We start from the raw sequence: 13,270 nt of genomic DNA, 5'->3' as shown, positions 1-13,270 counted from the left end.
ATACGGCTAATTAATCTTCATTGTTTTGATAAGTATTGTGTGGGTGAACCTATGCTAATGTACCGCCCTTCCTAGGACTAATACATACTTGTGATTATACCCCTTGCAAGCATCCGCAACTACAAGAAAGTAATTAAGATAAATCTAACCACAGCCTTAAACTCTGAGATCCTGCGATCCCTCCTGCATCGATATACCAACGGGGGCTCAGGTTTCTGTCACTCCGGCAACCCCGCAATTGGCAAACAAGTACAAGATGCATTCCCCTAGGCCCATAAAGGTGAAGTGTCGTGTAGTCGACGTTCACACGACACCACTAGAAGAATAACACCACAACTTAAATATCATAACATTGAATATTACTCAACCATACTTCACTACTAACATTTAGACTTCACCCATGTCCTCAAGAACTAAACGAACTACTCACGAGACATCATATGGAACATGATCAGAGGTGATATGGTAATGAATAACAATCTGAACATAAACCTTAGTTCAACGGTTTCACTCAATAGCATCAATAACAAGTAGAAATCAACACCGGGAGAGTTTCCCCTATCAAACAATCAAGATCAAACCCAAATTGCTACAGTGGTGATGAGGTGCAGCGGTGGAGACAGCGGTGATGATGATTAAGATGATGGTGATGGTGATGGAGATGATGTCCAGCTCGATGGCGGTGACGATGGCGTCGATTTCCCCCTCCGGGAGGGAATTTCCCCGGCGGATTCCTGCCCGTCGGAGAGCTCTTTTCTCTCTGGTGTTCTCCGCCCCGCGAGGCGGGCTGTGGCTCTTCGCGACGTACCCCCTCCGGCTTAGGTTTTCGGGACGAAGGAGTACGCGAAGAAAAGGAGGCGAGAGGGGGCTGTGGGCCCCCTCCTCACGAGGCGGCGCGGCCGGGGCAGGGCCCGCGCCGGCCTCGTGAGGGGGCCCATGGCGGCCCTCCTCAGCTCCCCCTTCGGCTCCCTTCGTCATCCGGAAAGATAGGAGTTTTCGTGTAATTCCCGTCAATTGTTGATCTTCCGAAATATTGCGTTCGACGATGCTTTTTCCAGCGAGAATCTCGGCTCCGGTGCGCGATCCTCCAACAATCATGAAACATGCAAAATAGATGAAATAACATAAGTATCATCTCCAAATATGAAATATATCAATGAATAACAGAAAATTATGATATAAAATAGTGATGCAAATTGGACGTATCAAACACTTATTTTCATCTCTCTGGGATGGCATGTTGGAAGAAAATGGGAACGGCGTGCCATATAGCCGAACAAAACCCAAATAGCGATCCATTAGAGCATCCCCAGCCGTTCGAGGCCCCCGAAACACAATCCGGATGGAAATTGATCCGGATTGGACGTATTTTTTGGCATGGGGAGCAACGATTTTCCAGCCGTTTTCCCCACACGGCCGCCCAGTTTTTGGCTAATCTCGCTGACACGCGGGCCAGAGCGTGGAGTTTGCTCCATCCGGAGTCCCCGGCAGCACCCCGGGAAACCGAGGATGGCCTGGGGAGTCCGAACGGATTTAGGCCTAAATCCGGACGAAAACGAGAAGCTGGGGGCGTGACTGGGCGATTTTCGTCCATCCGGATGAAAAAAAGGATCATGGGGGCATTCCTGGGGAGATGGCTGGAGATGCTCTTAGCGTCATGGAGGGAGCGGTACACCGATGATCACTTTTATCTTTAATTCATCGTGTATTTGGATCGAGGGATCCCACCCTAATTTCGTGAAGAACGCTCTTGTAACCAATGTACCTATGCATGTTAATAAAGCTGCCCGAATGACATTCCGCAACAGAAAAAAAAGCGGGTGGGTACACGGCGGTGTATGAAGGCCTGGGGCTATGTAGTAAATAAAGGAAACTGCTGGGCATCCCCCAGTGAATCTGATTTCCCAGCCCCCGAGTCGCCAACCATCCGATCGGCCATCTTGAACGGTCAAATCTGCTTTTTCTGAATGTAGAAAAAAACACCTTCCAACAGCAAAAAATAACCCGCTTTTGCTACATTGTAGCAAAAAACGGTTCTCCCATGAAATAAAAGAAAAAAGTCTGAGCTCGCCGGAATCTCGCCAGATGCTCGCAGAAGACCGCGTAGCAAAAAAAATGCTAATGTAGAAAAAATAGATGTCGTCAGAGACCTCGGTGGAGAACTTGGCGAAGACCCGTAGCAAACATATGGTACAATTGTAGCAAAAGCACAGAAAAGTTGTATCAAAAAATTATGAAAATGTAGCAAAATCGTAGAAAAAGATTGTAGCAGAATCACGAAAAGATTGTAGAAAAAATAATTTAAGTATGTAGCAAATTGTCGTTTGGCGGAGAAAAAAATCCCGAAAACTAGTAGAGCACCGACGATAGCATCTTCGACCACCTTTTGCAGCATTACCGTCTGTCGTGTGCCGCACATCGGCCACAGATGGTAGCATTGTCGACCAATGTAGCAACGTCGTTGGTCTATAGTAGCACCGTCGTCAACGTATGGTAGCACCGTTGTTGTATGTATGCAGCAAGCAGCGTCACATAACAATAAAATACATGTCTTAGTGAATGGCGTCGGAGATGACCAAGGGAGCGGCCCCGACGTACACGCATGACGGGGCTGGGGACGTCTCCCACGGCGGTGCCGACCACGAAGGTCGATGCTAAATGAAGCTGGACTTGGCTGGCAATCCCGTCATTATTTAGGTGCCCATCTGCACCGTCGCCGTCACCGGGAAAATGGCTCTCAGCGGCGGCAGCCCCACGGTAGTCAGCAGCATCGTGCTCGATGGTGACGGGGGCGGAGAACAGACCACCACCGGCGGCTTGGAGCGCCGCGATGGCGGTGGCGCGGAGGCCGGCCATGAGCCCACGGGGAAGGACGGCGACGCGGAAACCGGCCATGAGCCAGGGACGGAGACAAGGGGGACGAGGGGGGCTGCGCCCCCCCCCCCCCCCTATGCTCATGATTTTTCTTTGAACACAAGCCATGTCAGCTCCTTATTTGTGTGATTTTAGCTAGTTCTGCCCCCCTCATACTAACATTGCCCCCCTTATACTTCATTCCTGGATCCGTCCCTGCCATGAGCACACAGAGAAAGATGGCGGCGCGGTTGGTTGGGGCAGCGACCTCCATGGAAACTCCCCCGTGCCAGAGGAAAGGTACTAAATTGCTGAGAAAAAACGGAAGGGATAAGATGCGATGGGCCCCACCATGTGTTGCGCTCGTTTTTCACTGTCTATGGGGACGTGTGGTGCGCACAGGAGCCGGGGGGGGGGGACGCGAGACCGCAATCCCCCGGGGGAACATGATCATTTTCCGTGTAAATAAATCAATACTAGAACATTATGAGATAAAGTAATTGTAAGATTTACTATAAGTATACCCGAGCGAGGTTGCTGCGAAAATCTCTTTAAGAACTCTATTGAATAGATAGATGGGGGAATGGTGTTTTGGGAACACGGAGCGTATGCTCCTTAATTTTCCTTTAAATACACTTTCAAAATGTTGGAAAATTCGGATAAATTTTTTGATGGGTACATCTTAAAATTCTACTCTCTCAAAGTCGTTCAAGGAAAACCGACATTTTTAGTGTCATGCATAAAAAAGATGAATTTTGGAGTAAAAAAGGTTGTCCACGTGACACATTTTTCGTGTTTTCACACAAGTCACAAAAAATCTCATTTGTTCGTAAAACTTGATGTGCGCACATAGAATATCGATACGTAAGCGTGGAATTTTTGTTCGATTCTTTTTACATTTTATATTCCAGTGGCAGGAGCATATGCTATATGCTCCGAATTGAATTTCTGAGATGGAAGTGTTAAGTTATATGAATACATGATGCATACAGTAAGTCAATTTGAATATGCAAGACTCAATCGGCCACAATAGTTGAGAGGCAAGATTTAATTGACATGAATTTGTTACAGACTTAAATAACTAAAAGTTGCTAATATTTAATAACCTATTAATTGATGATGTAGGTAAGATGAAATCGACATGCTAAAAAGACAAAGCAGTGCCGTAGGGGGCGAGGCTAGAACGCATACTCTCTCTGTCCGCGAATAAGTGTACATCTAGGTATTGTGTTTAGTCAAACTCTTTAAACTTTGACCAAAAATATAGGGAAAAGTAGTAGCATTTATGACACTAATTTAGTATCCCGAGATTCGTTTTGAAATGTAGTTTTAAATTATACCAAAATCTCATTATATATCTTTCTACTTTTTTTTCCACGGTTGGTCAAATCTTAAAATGTTTGACTTAGTACAAAAGTTAGAAGTACACTTATTTATGGACGGAGGGAGTACACTCGATGGCGGTGGCCTGAGAACTAGACCGCCGCCCGGTCGGGTGCTTGGAAAGATGGGTTGGGGAATAATCGAGGATGAGATGGTGCCTAGAGTACTCGGACACGATGGGCTTGATCAAGTTGATCAAACGGCCATGAAACGAAGACTCAGGCATGTCAACGAGCCTCCAAGACTTGTTAGCATACAAATTATGTCATGTTTTGGCCATCAGTAACGACCAAAAAGAAATATAAAGGCCACATACAAAAATATTAACTAGAGAGATTCTACCTTATCACTTGGAATTTACATCCATGTTAATTGGAAAATTAACTTTAATGTAGGGTTTGAGTACTTTGAATTGAAAGAATAACTTAAACTAAGGTTTTAGCTTGTAGCCTTGGATATAGTTTCTTTCGAAATATCAGTTGACTCATATGCTCTGGAGTTCTCTACAAAAATCTTTCAAGATTTTAGACTAGCTATGAGGTTCATAAAATACACTATAACATAATTACAGTACACATTAATCCAATCCAAGAGACCAAGACACAATACAATTTAATCATTATTATTGGTATGGAGTTATAATGGAATAAATGCCCCATTCAACTAAAGGTTTTCTTAGCAATGCCTGATTTTCATAATAGAAAGGGAAATTTCAAATTATGATGAGTGCATTTCTAAATGGAGACGTCGCCTATGTAATATGAAATATTCCGTCTTAATATTTAACGACACATTTGCTTGGCCAATTATTTTAAGTGAAAAAATTTAGTATAAATAAGTGTTTGTTTCTTCCTTGTCATATCATTCCTCCTTAACATACGCGGACCATGCCAAACTGTTAGGAGTAGTTAGGAGTAAAATACATGGTTAGTCCTCAAACTTGTTCGCCTGATTCAGATTGATCATCGTACTTAAAGAATGCCAATTTACGGTACCTAAAGACGAGCGACGGTTCATCTACGGTCACTGGTGCTGGGAACTGGACGTATTCGTCGGTGTGGCACTCATGGGGCCCGCTTGTCGGTAGCTTAGTTGAGTTACGTTTTGCAGAAACCCCCAACTCCTCCAGCAAGTCTAGTAAAACGGTGTATTCTCTCCTTCCCCCACCTGACCTGCCTGACCCGACCACGACCCAAAACTGAGGCTGCCGCCGCCGGAGCACGCCGGCGCGCTGTCCTCGCTCGTCCCCACGCTGCCGCTTCTCTCGATTCCCATCCCGCATCTACTTCTCTCGGCCAGGAGCTCTCATGTACCACCCGTTCCTATCCATTGTCGGCAACAGCTCAGTTCGGCCCGGCTCGGCGCGTAGAGAAGAAGGCGTTAACCACCGCTGCGGCGGGGCAGGTCGTGTTGACTCCGCCGGCCCCCGTGATGATTGTTGCCGCCGTGGTTCCCTCGGGAAGATAAAGACGCCTCGAGGACCGCATCTGTCTCCTCTATCTCTCTCCGCTCCAGGTCTTACTACGCGCGCAGCCCACGCCGCCGCCGTTTCGGCCATATACGCGTCTAGCTGACCACCGGTACTTCTCAGAATCGTCGAGCAGCGCATCCCCGTTGAAGGAATCGGGCCGGGGAGCTTCCAGTCGTCGGAATCTGGCCGAGCGGCGCCGCGATCGATTCACGGCCATCCCGGAGCTCCTCGGCCTCCTGTCGCCCTGGTTCCCTGGACCGCATCCGCCAAGCGCGGCGTGGCCCATGGCCTCTCCCTGGTCAGCTCGAGAACGGCCAGGCAGAGGAGCGGCACTAGCGCCGGCTTGCCGTGCCTGCTAACTGAAAATGAAGAAGACGTTCCCAGACCATGAGAGAGAGAGAGTTGGGGGCCCTTTTTTGCAAAAGGGGTGCGCTACTACTGTTTTTACTTGAGGGGTATTTTGCAAAACAAATGCACTGTCAGACTAGTCAAATTATTTCCACGTCGTCTAATACAATCCTGTACCGGGCAGGAGTGACCGTAGATGAACCATAGCGCGTATTTAGTTACCGTAATTTGGTATTCTATGAGTAGGATGACCTATCTGAACCCGGCAAACAAGTTCGAGTACTACCCATGTATTTTACTCGAGTAGTTAGCGTCACATCTAGACTAAGTGAGCAGTTAGGATTGTGTTCGCAACCATGGGCGGACCCAAGAAGTTTTTGAAGCCGGGGCAAACTACAAAATCAAAGGCTAATCATACTAATTTTTTCTCTAATTGCCATATAATTAAGATGTGCGTCCGGCCGGAACCCCGGGCAAGTGCCCAGGCTCCACGGATCTGGATCCGCCAATGTTCGCAACAACTGCTAACAATTGCCTTACCTTAGCGTTGTCCAAACGCAAAACATCCCGAACATGCACTATGCCTCTTCCAAGGGATGTAAACAATACATGAAAGAGAAGTAAATCCAGAGCATTCCACGGTTTCAAGTCTAAACAATCAATAATGTCTAGCATGCATTTTGTTTAATAAACACTATTTTGGTTTCAACTACTCCGGGAGTCCTGCCTCCAACTGAAGACCAAGATATCGTTGAGATTTAGTCCATGCGTCTTGATTATACACAATTAAAAGCGATAATTGTAGCTTGTTTATGTGGAAGTGTGAGGTCAAGTTTTAGGATTCAATAGTATACTTACTATTCTCATAATTATCACAGTGGCTCTCGTAAATGTGATGATACCATACCGTCTTATAGATAAATTTGTGGTTATGATTGTTATTTAATAACATATTTTTACCTGCCAAATATGTCTTCCTCTGATTTTCTCGGTTAGTTCCATAATGTGTGATGGTTTTGACATGAGACTCCAAGATATAAATTAGAGCTATTATTTGAATAAGATGTTAGAAATTATCATTTTTGGGATTGGTGGAATGTTTTTCAAGAAAAATAAATAAACTTAGCTTTTTTATATGACCAATCTGTTCATATAGTCATATATTGATTCTCAAAGTTAAAAAATCATCTCTAAAATATTAGTAAGTTTTATTCATAGCTATCACCTTCTTATATATGTTGAAAACATTAAGTATGATACTTGATCTACTTAATCACAACAACTCTAGGAGACACTAAAAAAAGGATTATCCCCAGAACCGAGGGTCTAGCAGATACCGTGAATGACCAATACTGCAAATTTTCAACACGAGAGACTCTTTTTTGAGTATATGCACAAGCATGCCCAACTTCCATGAACTCCCCGGTCTTCTCTCAAATAATGTATTCCATTGCACACTCCAAACGCCCAAGAACAACATGAAACCCCAAATCACATCAATACACACTTAAAGTCATATTCCTCCAACCTCTTGCTTGTCACACAAACCCCACAAAACCAGCTCGAACATCCTTGATCCTTCCTTTAGAGTTTTTGGCTTTATGAACTCATGCTTAAATATGATTGAAAACAAGTTACGACCAATTTCCTTGCACTCAGTACCTCCATATTGGACACCAAATGTTCCCGAAGGCGGAACAAATCGTATCTAGATGGGCCAACTTCTAGGAGAGTAGTTTTTAAATGGAATTTTCTAGTTCTCAGCTAGCCAAGAACTAAGTTCATTGATAGCTCAAAATTTAGCACTATTTTACTGAGCTTTTTAAGTATACTATTACTCATATTGTCACTCATTTCATGCTCCAGCTAAATACACTTAAGCCTATGTTGCATATTTACGAGTTATTGTTCATTTTCATATAAGCATCGCATATTTAGTAGTTTTAGTAGAATTTTATTATGTTTCCTTTGTCTTTTACATATTTGTAGGTGTTATGGACAACTATACATAAAGCAAGGCAAAAGGTGTCAAGAGAGGGAAATATGGAAGAGCTGCAGGTACGAGACTTAGTCATTTGAGGAGTGGAAAAAGTGATATTTTTTCCATCATCTTAAAATAAAGATCCAATACCATGGTATTGTAGCCCTCGTCCATACGAGTTCAACGAGCCGGAGAACACCTAAATCGGAGTTCGTATGACGAAATGGCGGTCAAAATACGAAAAACATCTCCAAGTTTAGCGACCATCGTTACGGGCGGGTCCACCCGTACCACATGCCTGGATGCGCGGAGAAGGCCTTTCTGGACGCGTTTCTTCACATAATCCGTCCCCGTTTGTTCCTAGACCTTCCTTAGGTCATAGGCAACGTGGGAGGGGCTATTGGAGACCTCACTAGGCCTATGTAAAGATCTCATCCATCACCACCACTCAAGAGGAGAAGAGCCTTGGATGTTGAAGGCTTCAACACCGATCTACATCATCATCATCATCATCATCATCATCATCATCTCAACACCGTCTCCAACACCAATCCCCTTTGTTTACTCGGTTGTAATCCAATCCCTAGGGTGGATCTCATCTTGTATTCAATTGTACTACCATACTCCATTCATATGTTTGAGATCATGTTGATTGCCTTCATATGTGAATAGTTCCTTTGTTCTTGGGGAGAGATGGAGAAACCCTAGCTATATTATGATATGCATAAAGATGATTTATGGCTTTATTCTATGATTTTATGTTAGTTTTCTCTTGTGATGTTGCATGATGTCGACCATGTAATATTTGCCTAAGGGTCACAGGTGGGAACTACTGTCGGAAGTTCAGTAGTGTATACGGCGGGAAGTGACATCCCGTGTATGGTGCACTATTGTACGGAAGAGGGGGATAAGAAAGGACTCACAAAACTTAACAAATAACCATGGGGAAATCCCTTAATTGTGATGGACCAATAGGTGGCTTGCCGAAGGTTGCTGCGGTGGTTATTCAGGGATATGTTATGAGATACATAAACTTCGAGCCTTTCCCACATACAACGAGAACAAAGATATAGATTATCTAGTTTATGTTTTTAGTTAATGCTAGTGGTGGAACCAACAATTAATACCCGAGAACACCTTAGCCATATTGTCATTCCCACAACCATACTCGTTGTTCTCGGTTACATTAGTTTACTTATTTGTTTTTGTTTAGTTTTGCTCTCAACCACCAAACAACCTTTATATACTTTATCTTGGAATTAGAATAATTTGCAAGTACTCTCTAGATAATAGTGGCCTAAAGACCTCTACCAACAGCTCTCCGTGGTTCGATACTCTTACTTCGAAACTACCTACATCTGATCTGTGTTCTTGCAGTAATCATTCGTGCTCAGTTAAGTCCTGCACCATTCAATTTGCATCATGATTCATGCTAGTTATCAGTTGCAACATGAGTTGCAACTAAGATTTGATGACATCATCTGATTGACAACGAAGTTAGTTGTCAGTCGACTGATAAACAGTCACACCCTTTTTAAATTGTGTGATGATCAATGTCCTTACATGTCTCCTTGTTCACATGACCTTTAATTTGTGTTTTTCTCCCGGACAACCTCAAGTTCTTCATCATAGCCGCTACCTTCTCCATTTCTTTCGGAGAAGACAAACAATGTGTGCCCTAGATACATGCAATGATCAAGAGATCAAGGCCAGCACTCGCTAGGCCGCTCACGAATCCTTGACAATGGAGGAATAACTAAAGAAGACACGATCACCTCCGACTGTGCTAATAATCCGTTTCACCAGTCACTGCCCTGGCGCACGAGCAAAGGTGGTAAGAGCATCTCTCTAACAGAGCCCGTAAATCCCCGCCGAAACTGAACTTTTCCGGCGGATTTACGGGTTCGGGCCGAATCGATCGTAGAACAGAGCCCGAAAACATGGGACGACCCGTAAAAGAAGTTCAGGGGCCCGAGAAACTCCCCGCACGCCCCGTATTAAAAGGGCCGCGGAGAGTAGTTCGGTCCGTAAACCCTACTCCCCTCCGCCGCTTTCACTCCCGCCGCCGCCTGCCTCCGCTCCGGTGAGCGATTCCGCTCCCTCCGATGCCGCTCCGCCACTTCGGCCACCACCCCTCCGTCCGAAATGGGGCGTTTAAGACGCGTGGGTAGGGGAGGTGGCCGAATCTGCGGTGGAAGATCACCTCGGCGTCCGCCGGGTGCACAGGCGGAGGAGGAGCGCGCCAGGCGGTCGCGCTCCGACGGTGCATGGTAGCGGGCCGGCCGGAAGTGGCCGGAACTAATGGCGTGCTGTCAAGCGCTCGAGGAGGCGGCTGCGGAAGGAGAAGCGGAGGCGCCCGCCGCTGCCGGCTCGTGCAGCACGCCGCTGCCGAGACGGGCCGCCTCTAGCCTTCGGGATCACCTTCGAGGCGGCGTTCATCGAAGTGGCGGCGCTCATCGTCGCCTAGGAAGAGCCGGCGACCAAAAACCCTCCGCCGACGACATTAAGCGCACATTATAGTCACTCCGGGGACTAAATCTAGTCTAAACTAGGCCCCTAGTATCGAATGTAGGTCCAAGATGCATGTATTTTGCCCCTACTATTGTAAATTATGAACGAATTCAGCTTGATTGGATGAAATCGAGTGCAATCGCGAGTTTTGATTTCCCGCGACGTTTGATTTCCGTGTTTTCGCTTCACGTTATTAGTTTTTGTTCTGCGCCGTGACTAAATCCGCTCGCAATTTATTTTTCGGGAGACTGAACTCATTATTTTCGGTTGGGAAACATAGAGGCTCTGCTAGAGATGCTCTAAGCAGTGGTGATTCTAGGATGAAATGTAGGCTGGGCTCAAATGGCAAGTCACGAAGCTAAATTTTCACGATGATAACAAATATAGGTCCCTGAAGCTAAAAAAAAAAAGACTACACAAGCTCCTTCATCAGGGAACTTTTCGGGCAATCAGTTTTTTTAGACCTTAACTAATGTGGACTTTTATCACAGCCTAATCTGCTAGGCCCGGGACAGGGCTGCCACGTAGCGTTCACTCAACTTCTTCCTATGTTCTTGCTGGCGGCGTGCCAGTTGAAGAAAACTCAGCTCTGATCAACTATTCCAATATATTGCCGAGAGACACGTACGTGATGATTTTGACGGAGGGTATTGCTTGATCCTTCCTTTAGAGTTTTGATCCGTGTTTCACTTTGGATGCTGCCCTCTCGGCACGGCAATATACTATGCGCTATTGGGGACAAATTACCATGTCCGGGCAAAATATATGTACTGTATTACTACTAGTACTAGTGAAAATAATCAACCAAGTAGATTACGAGCATACAACAACGTGGTCTACTGGTGTCTTCTATCGATAGGTGTTCTTTATTAGTTTAGAATCATCCACCTGCTTTGATCCCACTCCAGGAAAACAAGACGTTCGTAGCTGGCGTACTGGGCCGAGTCATCCAAAGCCCGTTTATTCTCCAACTACCACCAGAAACAGGCCCATGACATCGCCCACCACCGCGCGGCTGCACCAGGTCACTTTTGTTTAGTACCACCTCGGAAGCCGAAGGAAGATGGGGCGGTAGAGCTAGCTATATAAGAGATGCCCGGTGCTACGTTCAACTCACTTACCTGGACGGGGTCTACGGCCGATCAAGAAGGGCCGTGGCCTAGATCAATGGCTAACATTGCACTTGGTTAGTGTGTTGGTCTACCATCTCCCCAAGTGGGAGAGTGGACGTCATAATTTGTGCTAGAGGGGTACGCGTTCGCGCGGCCCCTGCCAATTCTGTAAAATTAAAATTTCGTCCCTTGCCTGTTCCTTCCTCGGCAGCTGCCATAATTTGCAGATTAGTCCTCTTAGTAGATGGCACGGCGACAGGAATCCAAGAGCAGGAAAGCTCAGATATTTTTAGTCCGATATAAGATCCGTCGTACTGGCGGCAGCAGCCAGCAGAATTGCGACTGCCAACTAACAACAATAACTACGCCCGACGCTCTTTGCTTTACATTGTATCAAGCGACAATTTCAACTCTTGACGATAGGACATGGCACGGCGTCCAAATCAGCACAACAAACTTCTCTGAATCTTCCTCGCCGCTACGGCTGGGTGAGGTCGTTTGATTTTATCCGACTTCACTTTGGATGCTGCCCTCTCGGCAGTTGATCGGCGTGGCTTTTCGAGAGCACTGTCGTCGAGCCCATCTGTACTAGGCTTGGTTCTGGGTTTTATGACAAGCCAAAATTGAGATGTGAAAAATCAAACCCTCTATTACAAAATATACTTGATCATCGATCGGCCGATCACCCCCCTGATTGTACTTTGCAAGTGCCACCGCACGTGCTGCTGTTTTCTTGCTCATACTGTCGCACACCACCTGTGCTATCAGTACGCTTCCATCATCTCAAGTGCTCCACTAATTTCCCATAGGCAAATAAATGTGATTGGTCTTTTCCATCACCACATATTCTATATTCGGACACAAATTGAATGACATGTTTATTAAGAAGAGAGTGCTCAGGTTTGGGGCCGTGCTTGGCGTCGGTCGACCGATTTTGAGATGAAAATCGGTCGTGGGTCCTGCATGCGCTGCTGTCCAGCGCCACGCGTCTCACGGGATTCCTTCCCCAGGTCAAACCCTCTAGACTAGCTAGTAGCTAGCTGTTGGCCTACAACACGTCTCATTAATGCTGATTTTGCTTTCACACTTTCTCTCCCTAACACGTGACAGTTTTTCATAGATCACTTACGTGTGCTGTTCTTTGGTGTTTGTACAACAAAAGTAATCTAGCTGATGTATTTACAACAAAAGTAATCCTGTAGAGGTGTTTACAACAATAGTTAAAAAATTCAACAAAATATAACACTTTTAGCACTAATAATTATCAGTAATAATTTCCCTACCAAAAATCTATTTATAATAAATTAGTAAAGTTTACAACAATAATTATCAGCAAATTTAACAAAGAAAATATTTATTCACAACAAATTAGTAAAGTATTTGCAACAAATATTTATTAGCATTTACAACAAATAATTATCAGCTAATTTACAAAAAGGCATTTAGAACAAATCAGTAAAGTATTTTCATCAATAATTATTAGAAAAATTAAGAACAATTAAGTATTTACAACAAACTAATAACAACAAATCAGCAACATATTTACAACAATAATTAACAAAAAAAACAAATAATTTAGGTGTTTACAACAAAAAATATCTAGCAACAGTT

General features: G+C 45.0%; 1 non-coding gene across 1 annotated transcript; it reads left to right on the top strand.

The window, feature by feature from the left end:
* The first annotated feature begins 11,660 nt into the window (after window positions 1-11,660).
* Window positions 11,661-11,820, top strand: LOC124704988. The gene has a single exon (XR_007003840.1). It is a non-coding gene; the product is annotated as a U1 spliceosomal RNA (small nuclear RNA).
* The last annotated feature ends 1,450 nt before the right edge of the window (window positions 11,821-13,270 follow it).

Source organism: Lolium rigidum, chromosome 3 (genome assembly GCF_022539505.1).
Source record: "Lolium rigidum isolate FL_2022 chromosome 3, APGP_CSIRO_Lrig_0.1, whole genome shotgun sequence".
NCBI lineage: Eukaryota > Viridiplantae > Streptophyta > Magnoliopsida > Poales > Poaceae > Lolium > Lolium rigidum.
The sequence above is the reverse complement of the archived record's forward strand: the minus strand, read 5'-3'. Positions and strand labels throughout refer to the sequence as shown.